This window comes from Vicia villosa, linkage group LG4, assembly GCF_029867415.1.
Source record: "Vicia villosa cultivar HV-30 ecotype Madison, WI linkage group LG4, Vvil1.0, whole genome shotgun sequence".
Lineage (NCBI taxonomy): Eukaryota > Viridiplantae > Streptophyta > Magnoliopsida > Fabales > Fabaceae > Vicia > Vicia villosa.
In genome coordinates, this window is record NC_081183.1 from 82556640 (window position 1) to 82582234 (window position 25595).

Below are 25595 nucleotides of genomic sequence, written 5' to 3' on the forward strand. Positions count from 1 at the left end.
GTTCCTGTCTTTGCAAAGTATGATGGAGTCTCTTGCCCAAAGCTGCATTTAAGGTCCTATGTGAGGAAGATACTACCTCATACAACAGATAACAAATTGTGGATTCATTTCTTCCAAGAAAGTCTGTCGGGTACACAACTCGAGTGGTACTACCAGCTGGAAAGTGCAAAAGTTCACACCTGGGAACATTTGGCTGCTGCCTTCTACAAACAGTATCAATACAACGCTGACCTTGCACCAACCCGTACTCAACTACGAGGCATGACTATGGCACCAAAAGAAAGTTTCAAAGAGTATGCACAAAAATGGAGAGATCTAGCTGGAAGGGTTCAACCACCCTTATCTGATCGTGAGCTGGTCGACATGTTCATGGGCACTTTAACTGGCCCTTTCTACAGTCATTTGCTGGGAAGCTCGTCGTCAGGTTTCACTGACCTGATATTAACTGGAGAGCGTGTCGAAAGCGGCATTCAAAGTGGAAAAATTAAAGTAGGCTCCTCCTCTGGTACTGCAAAGAGGCCCATCAGTGGGAGAAATGAAGTCAATACAATGCATAGTCAGAAAGGTCGCAAAAGTGAGCATCACCAATATGTAGGGACTGTTTTGATCTCTGCATCTGCACCTCAAAAAGATCAACCGCCGAAGTATACGCGTCGACCAGATGCACCAAGAAGAAACTTCACCAGAATCAACATGCCAATCTCTCAAGCATTGCAACACTTGTTAAAAGCAAGTCTGATTACATTGAAAGATCCTCCGAAGAATGTCAACACTTCATCTCCTAGTTATCGCCCCGACGCAACATGTGCATACCATTCCAATTGTCCTGGACATGACGCAGATCATTGTTGGGCCCTGAAAAATAAAATTCAAGACATGATAGATGCTGGGGAAATTGAATTCGAACCTCCAGAGACTCCAAATGTCATCACTGCACCTATGCCAAAGCACAACAAGACCGTTAATGCTATTATAGACACTGTTTATATATATGATGTGAGAGAATTGTCAACTCCGCTCCTTGAAGTCAAAAGAAAGCTAATACGAACTAGTTTATTCCCAGGTTGTGACCCTGATTGCTTTTATTGTGCACACCTACCCAATGGTTGTGAAAATCTGAAAGGAGGAATCTAAAAGTGGATGGATCGTCGTATCATTATGTTTGAGAAGCTCCCTTCTATAGACAATTTGTGCGAAGTTTTTTCAAATGGGATGAGGATAGAGGACGTCTCAGTGGTTTCTAACATACCATTGAAAATCCCTACCAAAGCTCCTTTCAAAATTTCTGCTGCACCCAAAGTGGCATCGGTAATCATCACCAGTCCGACTCCATTTCCATACTCCTCAGACAAAGCTGTCCCGTGGAGTTATGACACTAATGTTTATATCCATGGAGTTAAGCAAGACACCTTGACTGAAGAGGCCATGAATTTTACTACTCCAACTGTTGATAATATTGTGGGTACTAGTAAGATTACGAGAAGTGGAAGGATCTTTTCACCAGAAATTTCCCCAAATGTTGCTACTAATCCAGTCCAGGTCCCAGTTCCTAATCAAGATATCAATGCTCGAGGCAAAGAGCCACTAGTTGAACCAATTCAAATACCGGTGGAAGTCACTATTGATGATCCCTCGAGGCAAGAAATGGAGGAAATACTGAAAATCATCTGCAAAAGTGATTACAATATTGTCGAACAACTGGGGCACACTACTTCAAAGATTTCAATGCTGTCTCTGCTAAAGTATTCAGAAGCTCATGCCAAGGCCTTAATGAAGTTCTTGAAAGCTGCACATGTACCACAGGAGATTTCAGTCGATCAATTTGAAAATTGTGTTGCCAATCTAACAGTAGATAACGGTCTCGGTTTCTCTGATGCTGATTTAACCCCTGCTGGGAAAAATCACAATAAAGCCCTGCACATCTCTATTGAATGTAACGGCACCACTCTGTCTCATGTGCTGGTGGACAATGGTTCCTCCTTAAATGTGTTACCAAAAGTAGTACTGGAAAAACTTGACTTCGAAGGAGTTGTGTTACAACCAAGCGATGTTGTGGTAAGAGCCTTCGACGGGTCAACAAGAACAGTATACGAAGAAGTTAAGCTCCCAATCAGAGTGGGCTCTCAGATCTTTGATTCTACCTTTTATGTGATGGAAATTCATCCAGCATACTCCTGTTTACTAGGACGCCCTTGGATACATGGGGCAAGCGCTGTAACTTCTACCCTGCATCAAAAGTTAAAGTATCCGGTAAAAGGCAAGGTCGTCACAGTTTATGGCGAAGAAGAATATGTGGTTAGCCATTTGAGTAACTCCAAGTATGTTGAGATGGATGGCGAATTCATCGAAACCCCCTGCCATTCTTTTGAGGTGGTCCCTCCAGATGTCTCTACTACCAAACATATTTCTGCTACTCCTGCTACAAAAATAACTCCAACTATGGCTTCTCTCAAAGATGCTAAAGCTGTGATCAAAGAAGGTGGTTGCACAGTATGGGGACAACTCCTTGATGTGCCTTACAAGTTCAATAAGCTAGGTCTGGGCTATGCTAATGGAACTCAGAAGAATGATCAAAGTCCTCATTCTGGAGGATTAATGTCACATTTCATCAGCCAAGGAGTAAATGCTATTGAAGATGAAGTTCCACCTGTTTCCAAGGAAGTTTGGGATACTTTGGGAGAACCAAGCGGCAGGTATGATTTTCTGGTGAAGTACACCGCTCCTCAGAGATCTTTTATTGCCATTGAAGACATCGTCCCAACTGGATGGGATGATCGGTTTGAAGATTGCAAAAGTTTCACAAGTTCCATTACTGAGCAATACCAAAGCCCACCTAGTCCGAAAGAAGTCTGGGATACACTGGGAGAGACAAGTGGTAAGTATGACTTTATGGTGAAGTATTCCGCTCCCCTGAGTTCGCAGATCGCTATTGAAGACATCACCCCAACTGGATGGGACAACCATTTCGAAGACAATATGACACTCACAAGCCCTGTCGCTCCTGAAGAAGTCTGGGAAACACCAAATAACGAGAATGATTTTCTGACACAGTACACTGCTACCCAAAGTGCACAAGTCTCCCTCAAAGACATCATCCCAACTGGATGGGACGATCTTATCGGGTATCTCTCTCAGCCAACAGAAGTATCTCAGCCTGGGCTCTCGTATCCAGCAGAGTATCTTGCTCATCCTGAAGGATCAACAGCTCATTTCACCACCAAAGAAGTCAATGCTGTGGAAGACGAAGAAGACAACTGCAACTGGAGCAGCTGGATATTCCCTACTCACAACAATGGATTGAACAACTGGGAAGCCAAAGATGTTATCTCCTTTGGTCAGGAGTAAATGCAATTTCCTGTTTTCATGTTCAAAGATAAAAATGGTTCCTGTACTATCGAACCATGAACTTAAAAGCCAGGTGCCTTGCCCGAAGCACACTGGTCCTTTTTATAAGGGTTTGTCATACCATGATCATGTTCATTCAATAAAATCATGGGACGTTTGCATATTCAAATTTTGTGATCCTTTTTGTTTCTTTCTTTACTTCATTCATTTTCAAATAGCTATGTGTTCTTACACACACCCACATAATAAATGCAGATTCACATTCACTCTGGATCCTGTTGATAACGATTATGCTATTGCCAGTCATGACTTTGAAAATCCGATCTACCAAACTGAGGACGAAAGTGAGGAAGATTGTGAAGTACCTAGGGAACTTGCAAGGCTGTTAGAACAAGAAGAAAAGACTATACAGCCGTATGAAGAGCCAATTGAAGTTATCAACCTGGGCAGTGACGAAGAAAAGAAAGAAGTCAAGATAGGGGCTGATTTAGAAGACAGTGTCAAGCAAAGACTGATTCAAATGTTACAAGACTACATTGAGATATTCGCTTGGTCCTATGAAGATATGCCTAGCCTTGACACGGATATTGTGGTCCATCGCCTGCCAATCAAAGAAGGAAGCACTCTAGTTAAGCAGAAATTGCGGAGAAGTAGGCCCGACATGTCCAAGAAGATCAAAGACGAGGTTGAGAAGCAATTCAATGCCGGTTTTCTAAAAGTTGTGAGTTATCCTCCATGGATAGCTAACATCGTGCCTGTGCCTAAAAAAGACAGGAAAGTCAGAATGTGTGTAGACTACAGAGATCTGAATCGGGCAAGCCCCAAAGATGATTTCCCTCTACCTCACATCGATGTACTGGTTGACAATACTGCACAATGCAAGGTATTTTCCTTTATGGATGGATTCTCAGGTTACAATCAAATCAAGATGGCGCCAGAAGACATGGAAAAAACAACCTTTACAACACCCTGGGGAACCTTTTGTTACAAAGTGATGCCCTTTGGTTTAAAGAATGCAGGAGCAACGTATTAGCATGCAATGGTAGCTCTGTTCCATGATATGATTCATCAAGAAATAGAGGTTTATGTCGATGATATGATTGCAAAGTCCAACACCAAAGAAGAACATCTGGGTCATCTGCACAAGTTGTTTGACAGACTCAAGAAGTACAGATTGCGACTGAATCCGAACAAGTGTACCTTTGGAGTAAGATCCGGTAAACTCTTAGGTTTCATCGTCAGCAGCAAGGGTATTGAAGTTGATCCTGCCAAGGTCAAAGCCATTCAAGAAATGCCCATACCTCGTACCGAGAAACAAGTAAGAGGATTCTTGGGACGTCTGAACTACATCGCCAGATTTATTGCCCATATGACTACTACTTGTGTGTCGATCTTCAAATTGTTGAAAAAAAATCAAGTGGAAAGATGGAACGACAAATTCCAATTAGCCTTTGACAAGATCAAAGAATATCTTCAAAAACCACCAATTTTACTACCACCAGTGGAAGGAAGACCTCTGATAATGTACCTAACAGTATTAGAAGATTCAATGGGGTGTGTACTGGGGCAACATGATGAGTCTGGCCGAAAAGAGCATGCAATCTACTATCTTAGCAAAAAGTTTACCGATTGTGAAACAAGATACTCACTGCTCGAGAAAACTTGCTGTGCCTTGGCATGGGCGGCTCGCCGACTAAGACAGTATATGCTAAACCATACCACTTTCCTGATCTCCAAAATGGATCCTATCAAGTATGTGTTCGAAAAACCTGCTCTCTCCGGAAGAATAGCAAGATGGCAAATGATCTTAACAGAGTATGACATCCAGTATACTTCACAAAAAGCGATCAAAGGAAGTGTGGTAGCTGATCATCTGGCTCATCAAGCAGTGGATGATTATCAAGCATTAAACTTTGACTTCCCAGATGAAGACATTATGCTAGTTACTGACTACGAACAACCAGGACCAGAGGAAGGACCCGAGCCGGGATCCCGATGGACTATGGTTTTTGACGGAGCCTCTAATGCGTTTGGCAATGGCATCGGAGCTGTGATCATTTCTCCTACAGGAGGACATACACCATTCACTGCCAGTTTATATTTCAACTGCACTAACAATATAGCCGAGTATGAAGCATGTATTCTGGGTCTCAAAGCTGCAATCGATCTAAGAATCAAGTTCCTGGAAGTCTATGGAGACTCGGCCCTTGTAATTTATCAAGTCAAAGAGGAATGGGACACGAAGCACTCGAATCTAATTCCATACAAAGAATATGTGCTGAGTTTGATTCCTTATTTTGAAGAAATCACTTTTAAACATATCCCGCGTGAAGAAAATCAACTGGCTGATGCCCTAGCTACCATGTCATCTATGTTCAAAGTCAGGTGGGACAATGAGGCGCCAATGATCACCATTTACAGACATGATGAACCAGCCTATTGCAATGAGGTCAATACTGAAGGAGTGGAAGAAAACCATGGTTCCATGAAGTAAAAAGATATCTCGAAACCCAGGAATATCCTGAAGGGGAATCCATTAATGATAGAAAGTTTCTAAGAAGATTTGCTGCCAAATTCTTTCTGAGTAATGGAATCCTGTACAAACGCAACCATGACTCAACTTTGCTTCGTTGTGTGAACAAGAAGGAAGCGGAACAGATTATGGAAGATATACACGATGGTGCCTTTGGTACTCATTCAAGTGGACATACAATGGCTAAAAAGATTCTGAGAGCAGGTTACTACTGGTCTACCATGGAGACAGACTGTCATCATCATTCCAGAACTTGTCACAAATGCCAGATATATGCCGACAAAGTACATGTACCTCCAGTCCCATTAAACGTTCTGACGGCTCCTTGGCCTTTTGCAATGTGGGGAATCGATATGATTGGAGAAATCAAGCCTACTGCTTCCAATGGACATCGTTTTATCCTGGTCGCTATTGATTACTTCACCAAATGGGTAGAGGCAGCCTCGTTTGCTTTTGTCACCAAGAATGTGGTGGCCCGGTTTATCAAGCACAATCTCATTTGTCGGTATGGCATCCCTGAAAGGATCATCACAGACAATGGCACAAATTTAAACAACAAGATGATTACTGAACTCTGCATGCAGTTCAAGATTAAACATCATAATTCATCCCCATATCGACCAAAGATGAATGGCGCTGTAGAAGCTGCCAACAAAAACATCAAGAAGATCATACAAAAAATGACACTAACCTACAAAGACTGGCAAGAAATGTTACCTTTTGCTCTTCATGGTTATCGCACATCAGCGTGTACTTCAACAGGGGCAACTCCATTTTCCTTAGTCTATGGTATGGAGGCAGTTCTTCCAATTGAAATTCAGATTCCTTCCCTGAGGATTATGAAAGAAGCTGATCTAGACGAAGACGATTGGATTCATACTCGGTTGGACCAGATAAATTTGATTGATGAGAAGAGGCTTGCGGCTATTTGTCATGGTCAGTTGTACTAGAAACGTATGATCAAAGCCTTCAACAAGAAAGTCAAAAGTCAGGCATATCAAACCGGTGATTTGGTTGTCAAACGTATCATCTTACCACAAGGCGACCCCAGGGACAAGTGGACTCCCACTTATGAGGGACCATTTGTAATCAAGAAAGTATTCTCCGGCGGAGCCATGTTGCTTACCACTATGGATGGCGAGGATTTCCCACACCCTGTAAATGCGGACATAGTCAAAAAGTACTTCGCTTAAAGAAAAGCTCGCTAAGTTGAAAACCTGAAAGGGCGACTTAGGCAAAAAATGAGCGTCTCGGTGGATTGAAAACCTGAAAGGGCGATCCAGGCAAAAATTAGAGACTAAATAAATAATTATCCCGGTAGGCTGAAAACCTGAAAAGGCAGCCTAGGCAAAAGTTAGGGAATAAAGCGTACGACTATGTCCCGTTTGGCTACCCACTCACCTTCAAGGTTCAACACATCAAAGGCACCAATCAGTCCAATCATTTTCTTCCAACAAGTGAGGGATGAGATACTCAAAGACAGATTGGCAATAGCAGAGTTGAAACTTGACTGGATTGTTTTCACATAGCTATTTCTCTTTATAAGTACTTTTCAAAGTTTTATGACAATTTCCTACTACTAGGATTTTGTCTCCTTGTACTAATCAGCCTATTATGGCTCTCTTTCAAAATCAATACAGCTCATGTTCAAAATCAATGTTTTCACTTTTTCTGTTTTGAACGCGTAAACGTCCCAATGATAATTTTGAATGAACATATGCATTTGAATATGATTGATGTTTATAAGAAAAACAGGAATAGCATTCAGGTAATGTCCCAATCATCTGGACGTCATCCCGAAATCAGCATCAGAAGAAAAGTTCCCCAACAGAGATACGTTTCTCAGCAGATTCCTCAATGAAATTTTTCTCTCCAACAAAGTGATTCGAGAAACCTTATTCCCCAGTTGGGTTGTTCAAGATCACTATCCCCAGAAGGTGTGATCCTCCACACCAAGGTTTGATCAAATAAGGCATCGGAGGATTACACATCTTTCTTATTCCCATTCAGGGTACATCAAAATCAGAACTTTCAAATTACCTCCATCCTCGAACGGTAGTCAAAGATCCCTCAACAGAACACCCTGGTGCGTAAGGAAGTTCCCCAGCTGAGTGTACTCGAACAAGATAGCAAAGATCATCAACAATCACAATGCCTTCGTTTCCAAAATAGCAAGCAAGGATTTATTTTCCCAATCAGAAGTTTGATACGCTCTAAACTGCATAAATCATGTCCATACATCATACATCATACACATATTCATACATAGCATATAATGTTTCATGACAAACGCATACATAACATGCACGGTTCTCATTTAGATTAAGAATCTCAACATATACATTACATGCATCATGACATTACATGTCACTAACTTGGTTTTTCAGGTAGACGAATATACTCAGCAAGCTATTCTCAATCACATGCAGTACTCTCCTGGATTCTATTCAGACAAACATTCCTCTCAGATATAATCAAACCAAAGATTCATTCTGAAGAAATCTCTCTTTCCGAACCACCTATCAACTCAAAACAAGCAACGCAGATCTAAGTCGATATCTTGGACGGCTCCTTAATGATCAACCTTCAGATCTAAGCGGATACCTCAGACGGTTCCACAACGATCAACCTTCAAAGATCTAAAGCAGATACCTCGGACGGTTCCACAACGATCAAACATTCAAAGATCTAAAGCGGATACCTCAGACGGTTCCACAACGATCAACCTTCAAAGATCTAAAGCGGATACCTCAGACGGTTCCACAACGATTAAACATTCCAAAATCTAAAGCAGAAAAACTTTGGACAGTTCCGTAACGATCAGCCTCCAAGATTTAAAGCGGATACCTCATACGGTTCCACAACGATCAACCTTCAAAGATCTAAAGCGGATACCTCGGACGGTTCCACAACGATCAAACATTCAAAATCTAAAGCGGAAAAACTTTGGACAGTTCTATAACGATCAACCTCCAAGATTTAAAGCGGTAACCTCGGACGGTTCCGTAACGGTCAACGCAGAGGTTTTCAAATCCTTCATCAAGATATAATCAAAGGATTCATTCTGATGAACAAACCATCAATACATTCGCCAGATGGCATCTGAAAGCCCCTCTCAGGTAATGTTTTGATCTGCCAACAACATTTCTCAGACAGCATTCAAAGCAATTTCCGACATCACTTCCGGTGGAGGTAAGTGCAAATTTTCAGGGCATCTAAATATTCAATCATCTTCTACCTTCAGATTCCAATCGGTCTCTTCAGGTTTAAGAAGATTGAATATGGACAACTGTTATACCCCAAAATTTTCCCGCATCTTTTTCCAAAAAGAAGGCAACAGACTTCTGTCTAAAAATTGGGAGTTTCATATAATCTTGGATTTTATTTCATAAATATCCTGATTTTATGAATACTCGGTTTTTAGAATATTTCTTATACGGTATTTTGGTTCGCTGTTGAATTTATTCTTACACAAACGCCAAGTACTGTTTATCACTTCACACATGCTATTTATTTGAGATTTATTTGCAGATAAATAGTACTGACGCAATTGGTACAGAATTAAATTTTGCAGGCGCAGAGTCCGGGGATTCAGACTGTACTGGTAACAAGTAAATTATTATTAGTTTTTGTTTCCCACTAATTTTTGTACTATATTATTGTTTTCAAATCTTTTCCTTTCTTTTCAAATCTCTTTCTTTCAAATCAAATCCTAACTTTATTCCATACATCTCTATTTTCAAACCCTACCATACACTTTCTTTCAAATCCTACTACCACTCAAATTTTCCTTTTTGTACGGTATCACTTCATTCCCCAACGTCTCTATCCTTCTTTTCACTCTATAAATACCCCTCATTTTTTCCATAAATTCTCACATCAAATTTCACTCATTTCTCAAACTTCTACCTCATAATTATTTTCTCTTCTTCCTCGGCAAAAATGGCAAAGTGGATGGATACGTTTTTTCTTATGGTCATCACTGTTTTGGTGGTGATCATGTCCTTTTTCTGTCTGCATAGTCCTGAAAAATGCGGACCTGGGTTGCTTACACTCCCGTTCATCTATATGATGTTATTTATAGCATGAGTTTTTAATCGTCATTTTTAAAGTTTATCGTATCTTTCGCTTTCAAATAATGTACCGTTTATTTTATTTGTCGTATTGTTCATTATATTATGTAATATTTGTACTGTCAGTATTAAATGTCGTACTATCTGTCGTACTGTCGTTTAATTATTAAGATAATATTATGTGTGTTTTCTGCTAGTTAAATCTTTATTTTTCTGTGCATTAAATATTTTTCAAGGTTATTATCGGTAATTTCGTTCGCGTACAGTATATTTTATTTATTTATTATGTTTGTGTTTTTCTAACAGCTCAGGTAAATAAATTTTCACCATTAACACAACAAAAAAACAAAAAGAAAAAAATTAACTTTAACTGTTGAATTTTCACTTTAACTGTTACGTTAATGCCCGGACAGCCAATTAACAGTCAAACCCGATGACAGCACGATTCTCCGTGTTTTGTACCATCAATCAAGTCAATCTTTTGCATTTCAAAATTCCAAGATTTTTGTTCTAGAAGTCTTCTGATAATCACATAGTCAGCAGAGACTCAACACTGCACAAAAATCTGGTACGCTTAACTGTCTCCTACACAAACAGTCCCTAACTAGGGTTTTTGTTTTTTTTCAGGAGAACAAGTTTTTTTTGAGACCTCAAATGGATTTCATGGACCTCCATATGTCTCAAAGTACCACCAGACAAATTTTTAAACTTCAATTCACTCAGACGCACAGTCAGCAACTCAAACAGTCAACAAACGACCAATTTGACCAAAAAGTCAACAGACAGTCAAAAATGAATTTTTTTGTCAACATCCATATTTTGTCAAAGATTCATCATTTGATCAATGGTTGATCATAATTCATCAAGAAAAGATCAGAAATCAACAAAACCCTAAGTTTCAAAATTAGGGTTTTCTCCTAAAAGTCAACTGAACTTTGACTGGCCATAACTCTCTCCTTGTTCATCCCAAAAATTCCAACCAAAGCTTGTTTTGAAGGAAATTCAATTATATTTCAAATGAAATTGATCCCATAGTCATTGGATTTACCATTTGGAAAATATGAGCCAGGACATTACAGGTCATTTTCAAAGTCAACAAAAAGTGATTTTTTGTGAAAGGCCATAACATCAAGATAACTTCTCCAAATGCAAAAAAGTTTCCAAAGTAGTTTGTAAAGGACATCTTGAGGTTTCTAAAAAGTACAAGAACTCCTTCATATGATCAAAATTGAGGGAGATATGCCTTGTTGAAGTTAGCTATTTTTTGGGAAAATGCATGAAACTAGCATTGATCAAAATGATTTTTTTTTCCAAAAGAGGCCAAGTTTTCATGATCCAAACATGTTCCCAATAATGTTAAAGGGCTTCCAAGACCAACATTGGGCCCATAACATTTTTATTTCTTTTTTAATTTAATTTTATTACCTTTAAAATTAAATTAAAAAGAAATGGTGCAAGATCATTATCCAAAGCTTTTGTCTCTTGCTTGAGTCACCAAGGTAGCTTAACTTCTGCAACATAGAGATGGTACAGCAGGCCTAGAGCAAGAGGGTGAAAAAAATTCAAAGCCATGGCCAAAGAATTCAAAGATTTTTATATTAAAAAATTCAAAGGTTCAAAGATCATCAATGCAAGATAGCTTAGCTTTGCAGCACATTCATTGCTTATAAATGAAGTAGAACACTTCAGTAAGAGGACACACACGAATTCAAAATCAAATCCATGCTTGTAACACACTTGTATCATACTTGAAATTTTGCAAGAAATTTGAAATTCGAATTTTAAGTTTCAACTCAATTCAATCCAAATTAAATACTTAAACACGATCCCTGAACATCATTGAACCTTTCCAAATCAATTTCAAGCCTTGAAGCTCACTGAATCGAGCTCAAAAGCTCACGGTTTGTCCAAACTGAAATTTACAAAAATACTATTATTCATGCATATTCAATAAGATGTAATCCCATATTTATGTTTAGTTTTGTGCCCTGATCGTTTCTGGAGCTTTAATTTAATTTTTATGAAGGTTTGAAGCATATACCATTTTAGGGTTCTTGGAGCTCGAAATGGGATCCTTCGATTTAGGCAAAATTAGAATAAACCAGAGGCATATTCAAGTTCAGTGGATCTGGACGAGTCAAATGGACATGTTGCGAAATATTTTTGTATAGGTTTGCCCCTATTCGTTATTTTGCAGGGATGAAGGAGGTGTATTACAGCGCTTTTGGTAAAAAATGCTGTTAAAAGTAGAGGCGAGAGGAAGAAGACGACGAGGTGTCATCTCCTGATTGGCTGATTCAAATTGGTTCGCGCGCGTTTTGATTTTCGTTTGCAGATGGATCACATGTGACATGAAACACGCGTTAGCATGTACCCTCGCACCATCAGTCCTCAGATCTCATTAAAGTTTCATCCAACGTGCCAGAAGCTACAGCGCACCATGGACTCTCAAAGCTTTGCCACACAGAATCATAATTTAATATATTTTCTATTTTATTTAATTCTCTTTGTGAAATTATTTAAAAATATTTTTTAAAAATCAGAAAAATACACAAAAAATATTTTTAGGTTAATAAAATATTGTATTAATTTTTGACACAAAAATATTTGATTTTTCTTAATAATTAATATATTTTGTTTAATTAATCAATATATATTCATATATTTCATTTAAATTATTTCTAACCTATCAAAAAATCAGAAAAAAAAATATTTTATTTTATTAAATTGAGTTTATATATTATAAATAATTTTGTACATATTTAGAATATTTTTCTCTTTAAGTTTAATTTATGTGTATAATTATTTGTATAATTATATGTTAATTAACTTAATAATTTCAAAAAAACAATTTCAAAAATCCCAAAAAAAATAATTTTATTTTAAAATTAATTAACAAGCAATATGAACATATTATAGACTTAATTTTTAGGTTTAAATTTTATTTCTACCTTTTTCTCATTTAATTAAATTAATCATGCATTAATTCTAATTAAAATCAATCATCAAAATCAATCACACTTGCACCTCTTAGGGTAATCCCTTCTGTTGCTCTTTTCAAAATCAATTCCACCGTTTCAAATACAAATCCAAACTTTTGTTTACATCCTGTCAAAGGAGAATTTTCTAAAAAGAAATGGGAAAAGACCTTATGAACTTAGGGTATACCTCCTAATTGCTTGCTCAATTAAAAGCTATCACATATCATTGTTTTTTCCAAAACAAAACCTTCAAAAAGACAACACTTTGTATATATCCGAACAAGGATCATTACGAAGTTAAAAATCTTTTTTTCAAACCATCAAACATCTTTCGAAAGATAAAACATTCTGTATACATCCGTGCAAGGATCATTACAAAGTTAATTTACAAAGGTATTTTAAAACCACATACAAGCATTTCAAAGCAAGACAAATGATTCAAACAAGTGAGATAAGCAATTAAGAGCCCATGGATAACCATGGATACAAAGGGGTGCTAATACCTTCCCTTTGTATAACCTACCCCCGAACACAAAATCTCTTAAAGGTCTTTTTCTGTTTCTTTTATAAACCTTTCCTTAATTGGATAAAATAAAAGTTGGTGGCGACTCTCTGATTTTCAAAAACTCAAAAATAAAAGAAGAGTCAGTTCGTATCCCACGAGGAAAAACCGAGGACGACAAACATCAAACAACAAGTATGGATAATCATCAAGCAAAAGGATCATATCAAACATATAAACATGGTAAGATCAAAACAAACATTATTCATGCTAATCACCTTAAGCATACAAGGTTAATCACAAATATGTGGCAATATCAAATGAGAAACCCTAAAAGATTATCATGGTATAAACTCAAAGATGAACAAGTGAAAACATCAAGGCATGATATCAAGTCAGTAAAATATTACATGGATTAGAGTTTATGAAATTAGGGTTTTCAAGACAAAAGTTTCACATTCTAATCATGCTTTAATCATTTGAAAAAGAATAAAGTCTAATAAACAACAAAAGATAAAAACATCCAAATGTCATGGTATTAATATCAACATTTCATCAAAAATATTATATTAAACATTATTAAAAATATAAACAAATTAATTTAAAGAAAACATGTTTTTAATGATTTTTGAATATATTAAATATAAATATGTATAAATATTAATCATTTACTAAAGCATCAAACAATTTGAATCAAACACGTTCATGGTATTAATCTTCACTTAAACATGGTATAAACCCGAAAGAAACAAAAGTCATACTCAAGTAAACAAGTTAATTATAGTATCATGGCATCAAGATTTTATCAAGAAATTAGGCCACACAAACTTTCAATAAGACCTAAATGATTTAAACAAGAAAGAAACATATTTTTAGCTTTTTATTTAATACACTAAATAAAACCAAATCAAATCAAGACTTGATTAAATAAATAAAAAAATTGGATTTTTTATTATAATAAAATTAAATTAAATCATAAATGATAAATGAATAAATAAAGTCAACAAAAAGGAAAATGAAAAGACAAAAAGAAATAGAAAAAATAAGTTCAAGTGAGCAAAAGGCAAATGACATAAAGATAAAATGCTATGGAATGTAAAGAGCATAAACTAAAGAGCATAAAATAAAGTGTGAAAATATAAAGTGCGGAAATGTAAATTGCGGAAATACAAAGTACGGAAATATAAATTGCGGAAATATAAAGTGTAAAAATGTAAAGTGCGGAAATATAAATTGCTTTAAAAGTAAAAGTTAGTACTGTTAGAACAAGATTTGTTCTGATCAATTATCTTAGTTTTGATGATAACAATAATATGAATTTTGCTTAAGATAATATGGTACTCTAATCCAATGCAATTTCCTTTTCAGGAAATATATAAAGAGTACGCATAATTCAGCGCTCAGAAGCTTTGTCTCAAAAGGGTTCAGCATGCAACATCAGAACATGGTCTGGCAAGACATCAGAAGATGGTCGAAGCAGAATCAGAACATGGGTCTATGGAAGCATCAGAAGAACATGAGATCAGAAGCACTGAAGTTCTGATGGTATCACGCTCAGAAGCACTTCAAGGTCAGAAGATCAGAAGATGCTTTGCACCAAGCTGTTTGACTCTGATGATATTCAAACGTTGTATTCACAAACATCAGATCAGAAGGAAGTACAAGTGGCAAGCTACGCTGACTGACAAAAGGAACGTTAAAAGCTATTATAGGCAACGTCAGTAGACACAGCGTGAACAAGGCTCGAGGTAGTTGACAAAAGCGTATAACATTAAATGCGATGCTGTACGGAACACGCAAAGCATTAAATGCACTCAACGGTCATCTTCTCCAAACGCCTATAAATATGAAGTTCTGATGAGAAGCAAGGTTAACGATTTTGAACAAAAACAACGCCTATTAACTTGCTGAAACTCTGTTCTACTCAAAACTCAGAATCTTCATCTTCATCAAAGCTCACTACATTGCTGTTGTAATATATTAGTGAGATTAAGCTTAAACGTTAAGAGAAATATCACAGTTTGTGATTATAGCTTTTAAGAAGAAATTGTAATACTCTTAGAATTGATTACATTAAGTTGTAAGGAACTAGAGTGATCGTGTGGATCAGAATACTCTAGGAAGTCTTAGAGGTTATCTAAGCAGGTTGTAACTAGAGTGATCGTGTGGATCAGAATACTCTAGAAAAGTCTTAGAGGGTATCTAAGCAGTTGTTCCTGGAGTGATCAGTGTGTGATCAGAAGACTCTGGAAGACTTAGTTGCTGACTAAGTGGAGAACCATTGTAATCCGTGCGATTAGTGGATTAAATCCTCAGTTGAGGTAAATCATCTCTGCGGGGGTGGACTGGAGTAGTTTAGTTAACAACGAACCAGGATAAAAATAACTGTGCAATTTATTTTTATCTGTCAAGTTTTTAAAGCTACACTTATTCAAACCCCCCTTTCTAAGTGTTTTTCTATCCTTCAATTGGCATCAGAGCGCCGGTTCTAAGGTGCAAGCACTTAACTGTGTTTAGAAAAGATTCAGGAAGAGAAAAACGCTTCAGTAAAAGATGGCTGATGAAACTGCAAAGTCTACACCTGCATCTACATCTGGCTCTGCTGAGCAACACAACGGTAACAATGGTTATACTAGACCGCCGGTATTTGATGGTGAAAACTTTGAATACTGGAAAGATAAACTGGAAAGTTACTTTCTTGGTCTAGATGGTGATCTATGGGATCTTCTGATGGATGGTTACATACATCCAGTAAATGCCAGTGGCGTAAAGCTGACAAGGCAAGAAATGAATGATGATCAGAAGAAGCTTTTCAGGAATCATCATAAATGCAGAACTGTTTTGCTGAATGCTATCTCTCATGCTGAGTATGAGAAGATATCTAACAGGGAAACGGCCTATGACATATATGAGTCCTTGAAAATGACTCATGAAGGAAATACTCAAGTCAAGGAGACTAAAGCTCTCGCTTTAATCCAGAAGTATGAAGCCTTCAAGATGGAGGATGATGAAGACATTGAAAAGATGTTTTCAAGATTTCAAACTCTTACTGCTGGATTGAGAGTTCTTGACAAGGGATACACCAAGGCTGATCACGTAAAGAAGATCATCAGAAGCTTACCCAGAAGATGGGGTCCTATGGTGACTGCATTCAAGATTGCAAAGAATCTGAATGAAGTTTCTTTGGAAGAGCTTATCAGTGCCTTGAGAAGCCATGAAATAGAGCTGGACGCAAATGAGCCTCAAAAGAAAGGTAAGTCTATTGCATTAAAATCCAATATCAAGAAATGCACTAACGCTTTTCAGGCTAGAGAAGAAGATCCTGAAGAATCAGAATCTGAAGAAGAAGATGAACTGTCCTTGATCTCCAGAAGGCTAAATCAACTCTGGAAGAACAAGCAAAGGAAGTTCAGAAGCGTCAGAAGTTCAAAGAAATTTGAACGTGGAGAATCTTCTGATGACAGAAGATTTGACAAGAAGAAGGTCATGTGCTATGAATGCAATGAGCCTGGACACTTCAAGAATGAATGTCCAAAACTTCAGAAGGAAAATCCCAAGAAGAAGTTTCATAAGAAGAAAGGTCTTATGGCAACCTGGGATGAGTCAGAAGATGATTCAGACTCTGAAGATGAGCAGGCTAACTGTGCGCTGATGGCGACAGAAGATGACGGATCAGAATCTACATCAGAATCAGATTCTGAAGAGGTATTTTCTGAACTTACTAGAGATGAGTTAGTTTCCGGTCTAACTGAACTTCTGGAATTCAAGTCTCAGATTAGTCTCAAATACAAAGAGCTGAAAAAGCTATTTGAATTTGAAACAAAGAAGCTTGAGTTGGAGAATTCTGAATTAAAAGAAAAACTTTTAAAATTATCCAATAATGTTGGATCTCCTTCTGATTCAGAAAAATCCACTCCTAGTCTAAACCATATTCTGAAAGAATATGATTTAAGTTTCAGGAAGTTCTTATCTAGAAGTATTGGCAGAAGTCAGCTAGCTTCTATGATATATGCTGTGTCTGGAAACAAAAGAGTCGGCATTGGTTTTGAGGGTGAAACCCCATACAAACTTGAACCTGTTGATGAAATGAAATTCACATACAAGCCATTGTATGATCAGTTCAAGTATGGCCACTCCCATGATATTAGGCACACTTCACATGCTCAAAGCTTTCACATAACACACACCAAAAAGCATGTGACACAACCTAGGAAATATCATGAAACTCACATTAAAAATTATCATGTTGTTCCTCCTATTGCTTACAATGTTAAACCCAAGTTCAATCAGAACTTGAGAAAATCTAACAAGAAAGGACCCAAGAAAATGTGGGTACCTAAGGATAAGATTATTCCTATTGCAGATATCCTTGGCTGCAAAAAGGACAAAGCACAACATGTCATGGTACCTGGACTCTGGATGCTCACGACACATGACAGGAAGAAGGTCTATGTTCCAAGACCTGGTGCTTAAGTCTGGAGGAGAAGTCAAGTTTGGAGGAGATCAGAAGGGCAAGATAATTGGCTCTGGAACTATAAAGTCTGGTAACTCTCCTTCCATTTCTAATGTACTTCTTGTAGAAGGATTAACACATAACCTCTTATCTATCAGTCAATTGAGTGACAATGGTTATGATATAATCTTTAATCAAAAGTCTTGCAAGGCTGTAAATCAGAAGGATGACTCAATCCTATTTACAGGCAAGAGGAAGAACAACATTTATAAGACAGATCTGCAAGATCTTATGAGTCAGAAGGTGACTTGTCTTATGTCTGTTTCTCAAGAGCAGTGGGTCTGGCACAGAAGATTAGGTCATGCTAGTTTGAGAAAGATTTCTCAGATTAACAAACTGGATCTTGTCAGAGGACTCCCTAATCTGAAATTCAAATCAGATGCTCTTTGTGAAGCATGTCAGAAGGGCAAGTTCTCCAAACCTGCATTCAAGTCCAAGAATGTTGTTTCTACCTCAAGGCCATTAGAACTCTTGCACATTGATCTGTTTGGCCCAGTCAAAACAGCATCTGTCAGAGGGAAGAAATATGGATTAGTCATCGTAGATGATTATAGCCGCTGGACGTGGGTAAAATTCTTGAAACACAAGGATGAGTCTCATTCAGTGTTCTTTGATTTCTGCATTCAGATTCAATCTGAAAAAGAGTGTAAAATCATAAAGGTCAGAAGTGATCATGGTGGTGAATTTGAGAACAGATCCTTTGAAGAATTCTTCAAAGAAAATGGTATTGCCCATGATTTCTCTTGTCCTAGAACTCCACAGCAAAATGGAGTTGTAGAACGAAAGAATAGGACTCTGCAAGAAATGGCCAGAACCATGATAAATGAAACCAATATGGCTAAGCATTTCTGGGCAGAAGCAATAAACACTGCATGCTATATTCAGAATAGAATCTCTATCAGACCTATTCTAAATAAGACTCCTTATGAATTGTGGAAGAATAAAAAGCCAAACATTTCATATTTCCATCCTTTTGGATGTGTATGCTTTATTCTGAACACTAAAGATCATCTTGGTAAGTTTGATTCCAAAGCACAAAAATGTTTCCTTCTTGGATATTCTAAACGCTCAAAAGGCTACAGAGTATACAATACTGAAACATTGATTGTAGAAGAATCAATCAATATCAGGTTTGATGATAAGCTTGGTTCTGAAAAACCAAAGCAGTTTGATAATTTTGCAGATTGGGATATTGATATATCAGAAGTTGTTGAGCCAAGAAGCAACGCATCAGAAGCAGAGCTTCTCAGAAGCAAAGAATCTGAAGATCAAGTATCAGCTTCTCTGGAGAATCTAAGCATTTCTGAAGAACCATCTGTCAGAAGATCATCCAGACTCATCTCTGATCATTCAGAAGATGTCATTCTTGGAAAGAAGGATGATCCAATCAGAACAAGAGCATTCCTTAAGAACAATGCAGACTGTCAATTAGGCCTTGTATCTTTGATCGAGCCAACTTCTGTTGATCATGCTCTAGAAGATCCAGACTGGATAATTGCTATGCAAGAAGAACTGAATCAGTTTACAAGGAATGATGTTTGGGATCTTGTTCCTAGACCAGATGGATTCAATATAATCGGTACAAAATGGATCTTCAGAAACAAGCTCAGTGAGAAAGGTGAAGTGGTAAGGAACAAAGCCAGACTGGTGGCTCAGGGTTATAGTCAGCAAGAAGGGATTGACTATACAGAAACCTTTGCACCAGTGGCCAGGTTAGAATCTATTCGTCTATTAATTTCATTTGCCACTCAACATAACATCACTCTCTATCAGATGGATGTTAAGAGTGCCTTCTTAAATGGTTATATAGATGAAGAAGTTTATGTCCATCAACCTCCTGGTTTTGAAGACTCTATGTCTCCTAATCATGTTTTTAAACTAAAGAAATCGTTGTATGGATTGAAACAAGCTCCCAGAGCTTGGTATGAACGCTTAAGTTCTTTCCTTCTGGATAATGGTTTCACTAGAGGAAAAGTGGACACTACTCTCTTTTGTAAAACCTTTAAAAGGGATATTTTAATTTGTCAAATATATGTAGATGATATTATTTTTGGAACATCTAATGCTACACTTGGAAAGGAGTTTGCTGAGTCTATGCAGGCTGAGTTTGAAATGAGCATGATGGGAGAACTCAAGTATTTCCTTGGAATACAAATAAATTAAACATCAGAAGGAACGTATGTTCACCAAACCAAGTATGTGAAGGAACTTCTGAAGAAGTTTAATCTTATAGACTGCAAAGAAGCCAAAACTCCTATGCATCCAACATGCATCCTAGGTAAGGATGAGGTAAGTAAGAAGGTAGATCAGAAGTTATACAGAGGAATGATTGGATCTCTTCTATATTTGACTGCTTCTAGACCTGACATTCTGTTCAGTGTTTGTTTGTGTGCTAGATTCCAATCAGATCCGAGAGAATCTCATTTAACTGCTGTTAAGAGAATTCTAAGGTATCTGAAAGGTACTACTAATGTTGGCTTAGTTTACAGAAAATCTAAAGAATACAACTTAGTAGGATTCTGCGATGCTGACTATGCTGGAGACAGAATTGAAAGAAAGAGTACTTCAGGAAGTTGCCAATTTCTTGGAAGTCATTTGATCTCCTGGTATAGCAAAAAGCAAGCAACTATTGCTCTATCAACAACAGAAGCAGAATATGTCGCTGCTGCTGGTTGCAGTACACAGATGCTCTGGATGAAGAGTCAGTTAGAAGATTATCAGATATATGAGAGTAACATTCCTATATTCTGTGATAATACTTCTGCTATATGTTTATCTAAGAGTCCTATTCTTCATTCAAAGGCTAAACATATTGAGATTAAACATCATTTCATAAGGGACTATGTTCAGAAGGGTGTTATATCTTTAAACTTTGTGGATACAGACCATCAATGGGCTGATATCTTTACAAAACCCCTGGCTGAAGATAGGTTTAAGTTCATTCTGAAGAACATCAGTATGGATTTATGCCCAGAATGAGAAGATGAGAAGTTCTTACGTATGAGTATCTTCTGAAATGAATGTGGATTTTTTAATCAGAAGTTCTGATTGAAATCTTTTAGAAATTATGATTAAGTTATTACTAACGTTTCATTGTCTAAGTTGATTCAGAACCTCTTTTAAAGCAAAACAGCTGTAACGTTTTATCTCGGGATGGTAAACCTGTCGTTACTGTTCATGGATAAGCGCGCGTGCAGTTGAAGGGACGCCAACCATAGGTAACTGTGGTAGTCACCTCATTTGTCTTTATTATCTCTCCTCATGTCACGTAACATTAAATGCTATCCATCATTTGGTTCATTTTATTTTCTTTTAAATACTCTTCAAACGCGTCTCCTTCCCTCTTATATTTTCTCTATTACACTCTGTCTGTGTTTTCTTTCTCTATCTTTTTGCATTCATATCAAACCCTAGCTGTTCATTATCTGCAAATCCATCATGAACTCCTCATCAAGCCCAGGAAACCATGGAAATGATCAAAACAAAAAGAGAAAAGCTGTTGAAACATCTTCGTCCAAACTCAAAAAGATAAAGATCACCTATGACCCTCTCAAGGTGAATCCATTCGAAGCAAAGTTGTCTGGAAACTATTCTAGACGTGTGTTTCAACCCCCTGGTGAAAGCCCTCCATCATCTCCATCTTCTTCCTCATCTTTTTACCTTCAAGACTCAACTTCCTCTTCATCTAACCTTTCCTCTCCCTCAACTCATTCCAAAGAAATCTCTTCATCTTCACCTGCTGAGAATGTTGTTTCTGATAGAGATTGTGGAAGATCTGCATCAGAACCAAGTCTCCCTGACCCCTCGCCTGGAAGCCCAAGAAGCAGTCAATGATGCATTTCACTCCTTCATGGCAAGGAAAACTGCAACAAATGACAGGGTTCAAGACATGCTGGCACAGATTTTGTCTTAGCTAGGGTCTTAGTCTTTGGTCTTAGTAGTTTTCTTTCCTTGTTGCATCTGCTTGTTAAACATCTTCTCATGTAATATCGTTTGATTATCAATGAAAAGTTTTCTTTGTTTTTACATTCCAGTGATTTTATTTGTCGTTTTATTCATCTGAATCTTTTGATATATTCTTTTTGATGTTATGACAAAAAGGGGGAGAATATAAATGATAAATGATTTGATTAATCTATCAGTTGCTGGGTAAAGCTCCCACACATTTACTAACAAGAACTACAAGTTCTATATGGTTTAAGTGTTTTGCAGGTATAAAGAAGTGAAGAGAATCTTCAAAGCAAACACAAGAAGCAAAACCATAAGAAGTGTTATTCTGTAAAAAGAATAAGCTCATGGAAACTGAAGCAAGCCAAGTGCTATCAAGCTTCAGAAATCAGAAGCTGTGAATGTTCTGAAGATCAAAGAAATTCAAGTTCTGAAGCTGTCCTAAATGGAAGCAGAAATCAGAAGCTGTGAATGTTCTGAAGATCAAAGAAATTCAAGTTCTGAAGCGGTCCTAGATGGAAGCAGGAATCAGAAGCTGTGAGTGTTCTAGGGATCTAAAGAAATTCTAGTTCTGAAGCTGTCCAATGGAAGCAGAAGTCAGAAGCTATGAATTCTCTGAAGACAGAAGCTTATGTGATCGTCTCTACCGAAATAATCAGGGAAGTCTTTTATTAAAGTTCTTCGAGTATTTATTTCAGGGGGAGATTATTTATCTCAGGGGGAGATTGTTAATCTCAGGGGGAGACATATTCATATGCTTATGCTATAGCTGTGTAATTTGTCTTTTGCCGTCTGCTCTTTCTGATCGCAAATTCATATCATTTATATATGTTTTTGTCATCATCAAAAAGGGGGAGATTGTTAGAACAAGATTTGTTCTGATCAATTATCTTAGTTTTGATGATAACAATAATATGAATTTTGCTTAAGATAATATGGTACTCTAATCCAATGCAATTTCCTTTTCAGGAAATATATAAAGAGTACGCATAATTCAGCGCTCAGAAGCTTTGTCTCAAAAGGGTTCAGCATGCAACATCAGAACATGGTCTGGCAAGACATCAGAAGATGGTCGAAGCAGAATCAGAACATGGGTCTATGGAAGCATCAGAAGAACATGAGATCAGAAGCACTGAAGTTCTGATGGTATCACGCTCAGAAGCACTTCAAGGTCAGAAGATCAGAAGATGCTTTGCACCAAGCTGTTTGACTCTGATGATATTCAAACGTTGTATTCACAAACATCAGATCAGAAGGAAGTACAAGTGGCAAGCTACGCTGACTGACAAAAGGAACGTTAAAAGCTATTATAGGCAACGTCAGTAGACACAGCGTGAACAAGGCTCGAGGTAGTTGACAAAAGCGTATAACATTAAATGCGATGCTGTACGGAACACGCAAAGCATTAAATGCACTCAACGGTCATCTTCTCCAAACGCCTATAAATATGAAGTTCTGATGAGAAGCAAGGTTAACGATTTTGAACAAAAACAACGCCTATTAACTTGCTGAAACTCTGTTCTACTCAAAACTCAGAATCTTCATCTTCATCAAAGCTCACTACATTGCTGTTGTAATATATTAGTGAGATTAAGCTTAAACGTTAAGAGAAATATCACAGTTTTTGATTATAGCTTTTAAGAAGAAATTGTAATACTCTTAGAATTGATTACATTAAGTTGTAAGGAACTAGAGTGATCGTGTGGATCAGAATACTCTAGGAAGTCTTAGAGGTTATCTAAGCAGGTTGTAACTAGAGTGATCGTGTGGATCAGAATACTCTAGAAAAGTCTTAGAGGGTATCTAAGCAGTTGTTCCTGGAGTGATCAGTGTGTGATCAGAAGACTCTGGAAGACTTAGTTGCTGACTAAGTGGAGAACCATTGTAATCCGTGCGATTAGTGGATTAAATCCTCAGTTGAGGTAAATCATCTCTGCGGGGGTGGACTGGAGTAGTTTAGTTAACAACGAACCAGGATAAAAATAACTGTGCAATTTATTTTTATCTGTCAAGTTTTTAAAGCTACACTTATTCAAACCCCCCCTTTCTAAGTGTTTTTCTATCCTTCAAGTACAAAATAAGGTTAGTGTTAATGATCAATGTTTGAGACTAATGTAGCTTCAAGGAAGTATTTTGATGTATTTATCCTTATATGTTTTGAGAAATGACACTTTAAGGTTATTTTCCTAACATATGATACAAGTGCAAACATGGGTGGATCAAGACCTAAGTCAAGAAAGCTTGTGGGATCATTACATCAATCAAGCATTTTTTAAGACCTTAGGACAACCTTATCACCATCCCAAAGTACTCAAAGTAATCTCATGATCACCTTAAAGTAGATTTGAAATGATGAAAGTTCATCAAGCCTTAATATGTTCTTAATTGAACAAGATGAATCATCAAAGTCCAATTGATCCAAAAAGAAAAAAAAGAAAAGGAAGAAGATGGAGATGGAGGTTCAAGAACACTTTTCAACTATTGATTTAAAATCAATTGAGTTTTTAATAAAAAACGGTGATGATTAAGGTAATAAATAAACAAAGCAAGAGTAAAAATGCAATAGAATTAAATAAAGAACAAGCATAAGAGCCTACCTATTTAGTACGAATGAAATAACTTGGAAGAAAATAATCAAGAGAAAAAAATGAAGAGTTTTGGCTTAGTTTGCATAGAAATTGCTTGAAACTAAAAAATCACAAGTTTATGTAAACTGAAATTTTGGGACTTTCAAGTGAGGTAGTGACTTTGAAGTTTTTTTGTGTCCTTAAAACAAGAGGCAATGGCCTCTATTTATAGGGAGGATTTGTGGTTTAGGAGGGGGAGGGGAATGATATAAAAAAGGTGTGCCAAATTCAAATAGTGTTAGCTTGCTTCTTTGTGAAGAAAAATGGAAGTTATGGTTCCCATGAACTTTGGTAAACTTTAATCAAGAACAATAAGGTGGCTCGTATATTATTATATGGTTGATTGTTATTTTTGTGATGTTTCAAAGTTAGAAGCAATCAAGCATGGACTTAATGCATAAAGTTTTGTGATTAAAGTGGTTTTTCCAAAATGGCAATGGTGCCTTTAGTACAAAAATGGAATGATTTAATGGACAAACCGTTAACCACTTGGATAATGGTTCAATTAATGGTGTAAAGATCAAATTATGGATAGATTTATAAGAAATATAGGATGCAAAAAAATATTTGTAGAGGAATGGCTTGAGTTTTGCAACTTGGTTGATCATGGAAAAACAACTTCGTGGTGCCATCTTCATAAACTCAAATCTCCTAGCTCACAAATTCTATGGAGGAGTTCTTGTACTTTCTAGAAATCCCTAAACATGCTTTACGACTTTCATGGTTGGTGTTTTCTCAAATTCTTAAAGGAGCTTGATGGAAAATGACCTCAAAGTTAGGCATAAAACATGCATTTCTTCATGAAAAAGTCAAAACCCCAATCTTTGACTTTTGATTCCTTGACTAATTTTCTTGATTTTATTTGATAAATTTACTTCAATAATATCATATTCATGATTTTGATCTTCAAAATTCCATGGTTGAGCAAATTTCTCAAAAGTCAAAGGTGATCTTGAACAGTTGACTTTTCCTAGATAAATTGCATTCTTCTAAGTATCAATTGAATCAAGCTCTTCTAGACAAATGAATGTTATGAGTGGATTATAATGAGGCATTGGAGATCCTTGAATCAT

General features: G+C 37.1%; 1 pseudogene; it reads right to left on the bottom strand.

Moving 5' to 3' along the window:
- Window positions 1-25595, bottom strand: part of LOC131597429 (uncharacterized) — a 38631-nt pseudogene that overhangs the window by 12346 nt on the left and 690 nt on the right.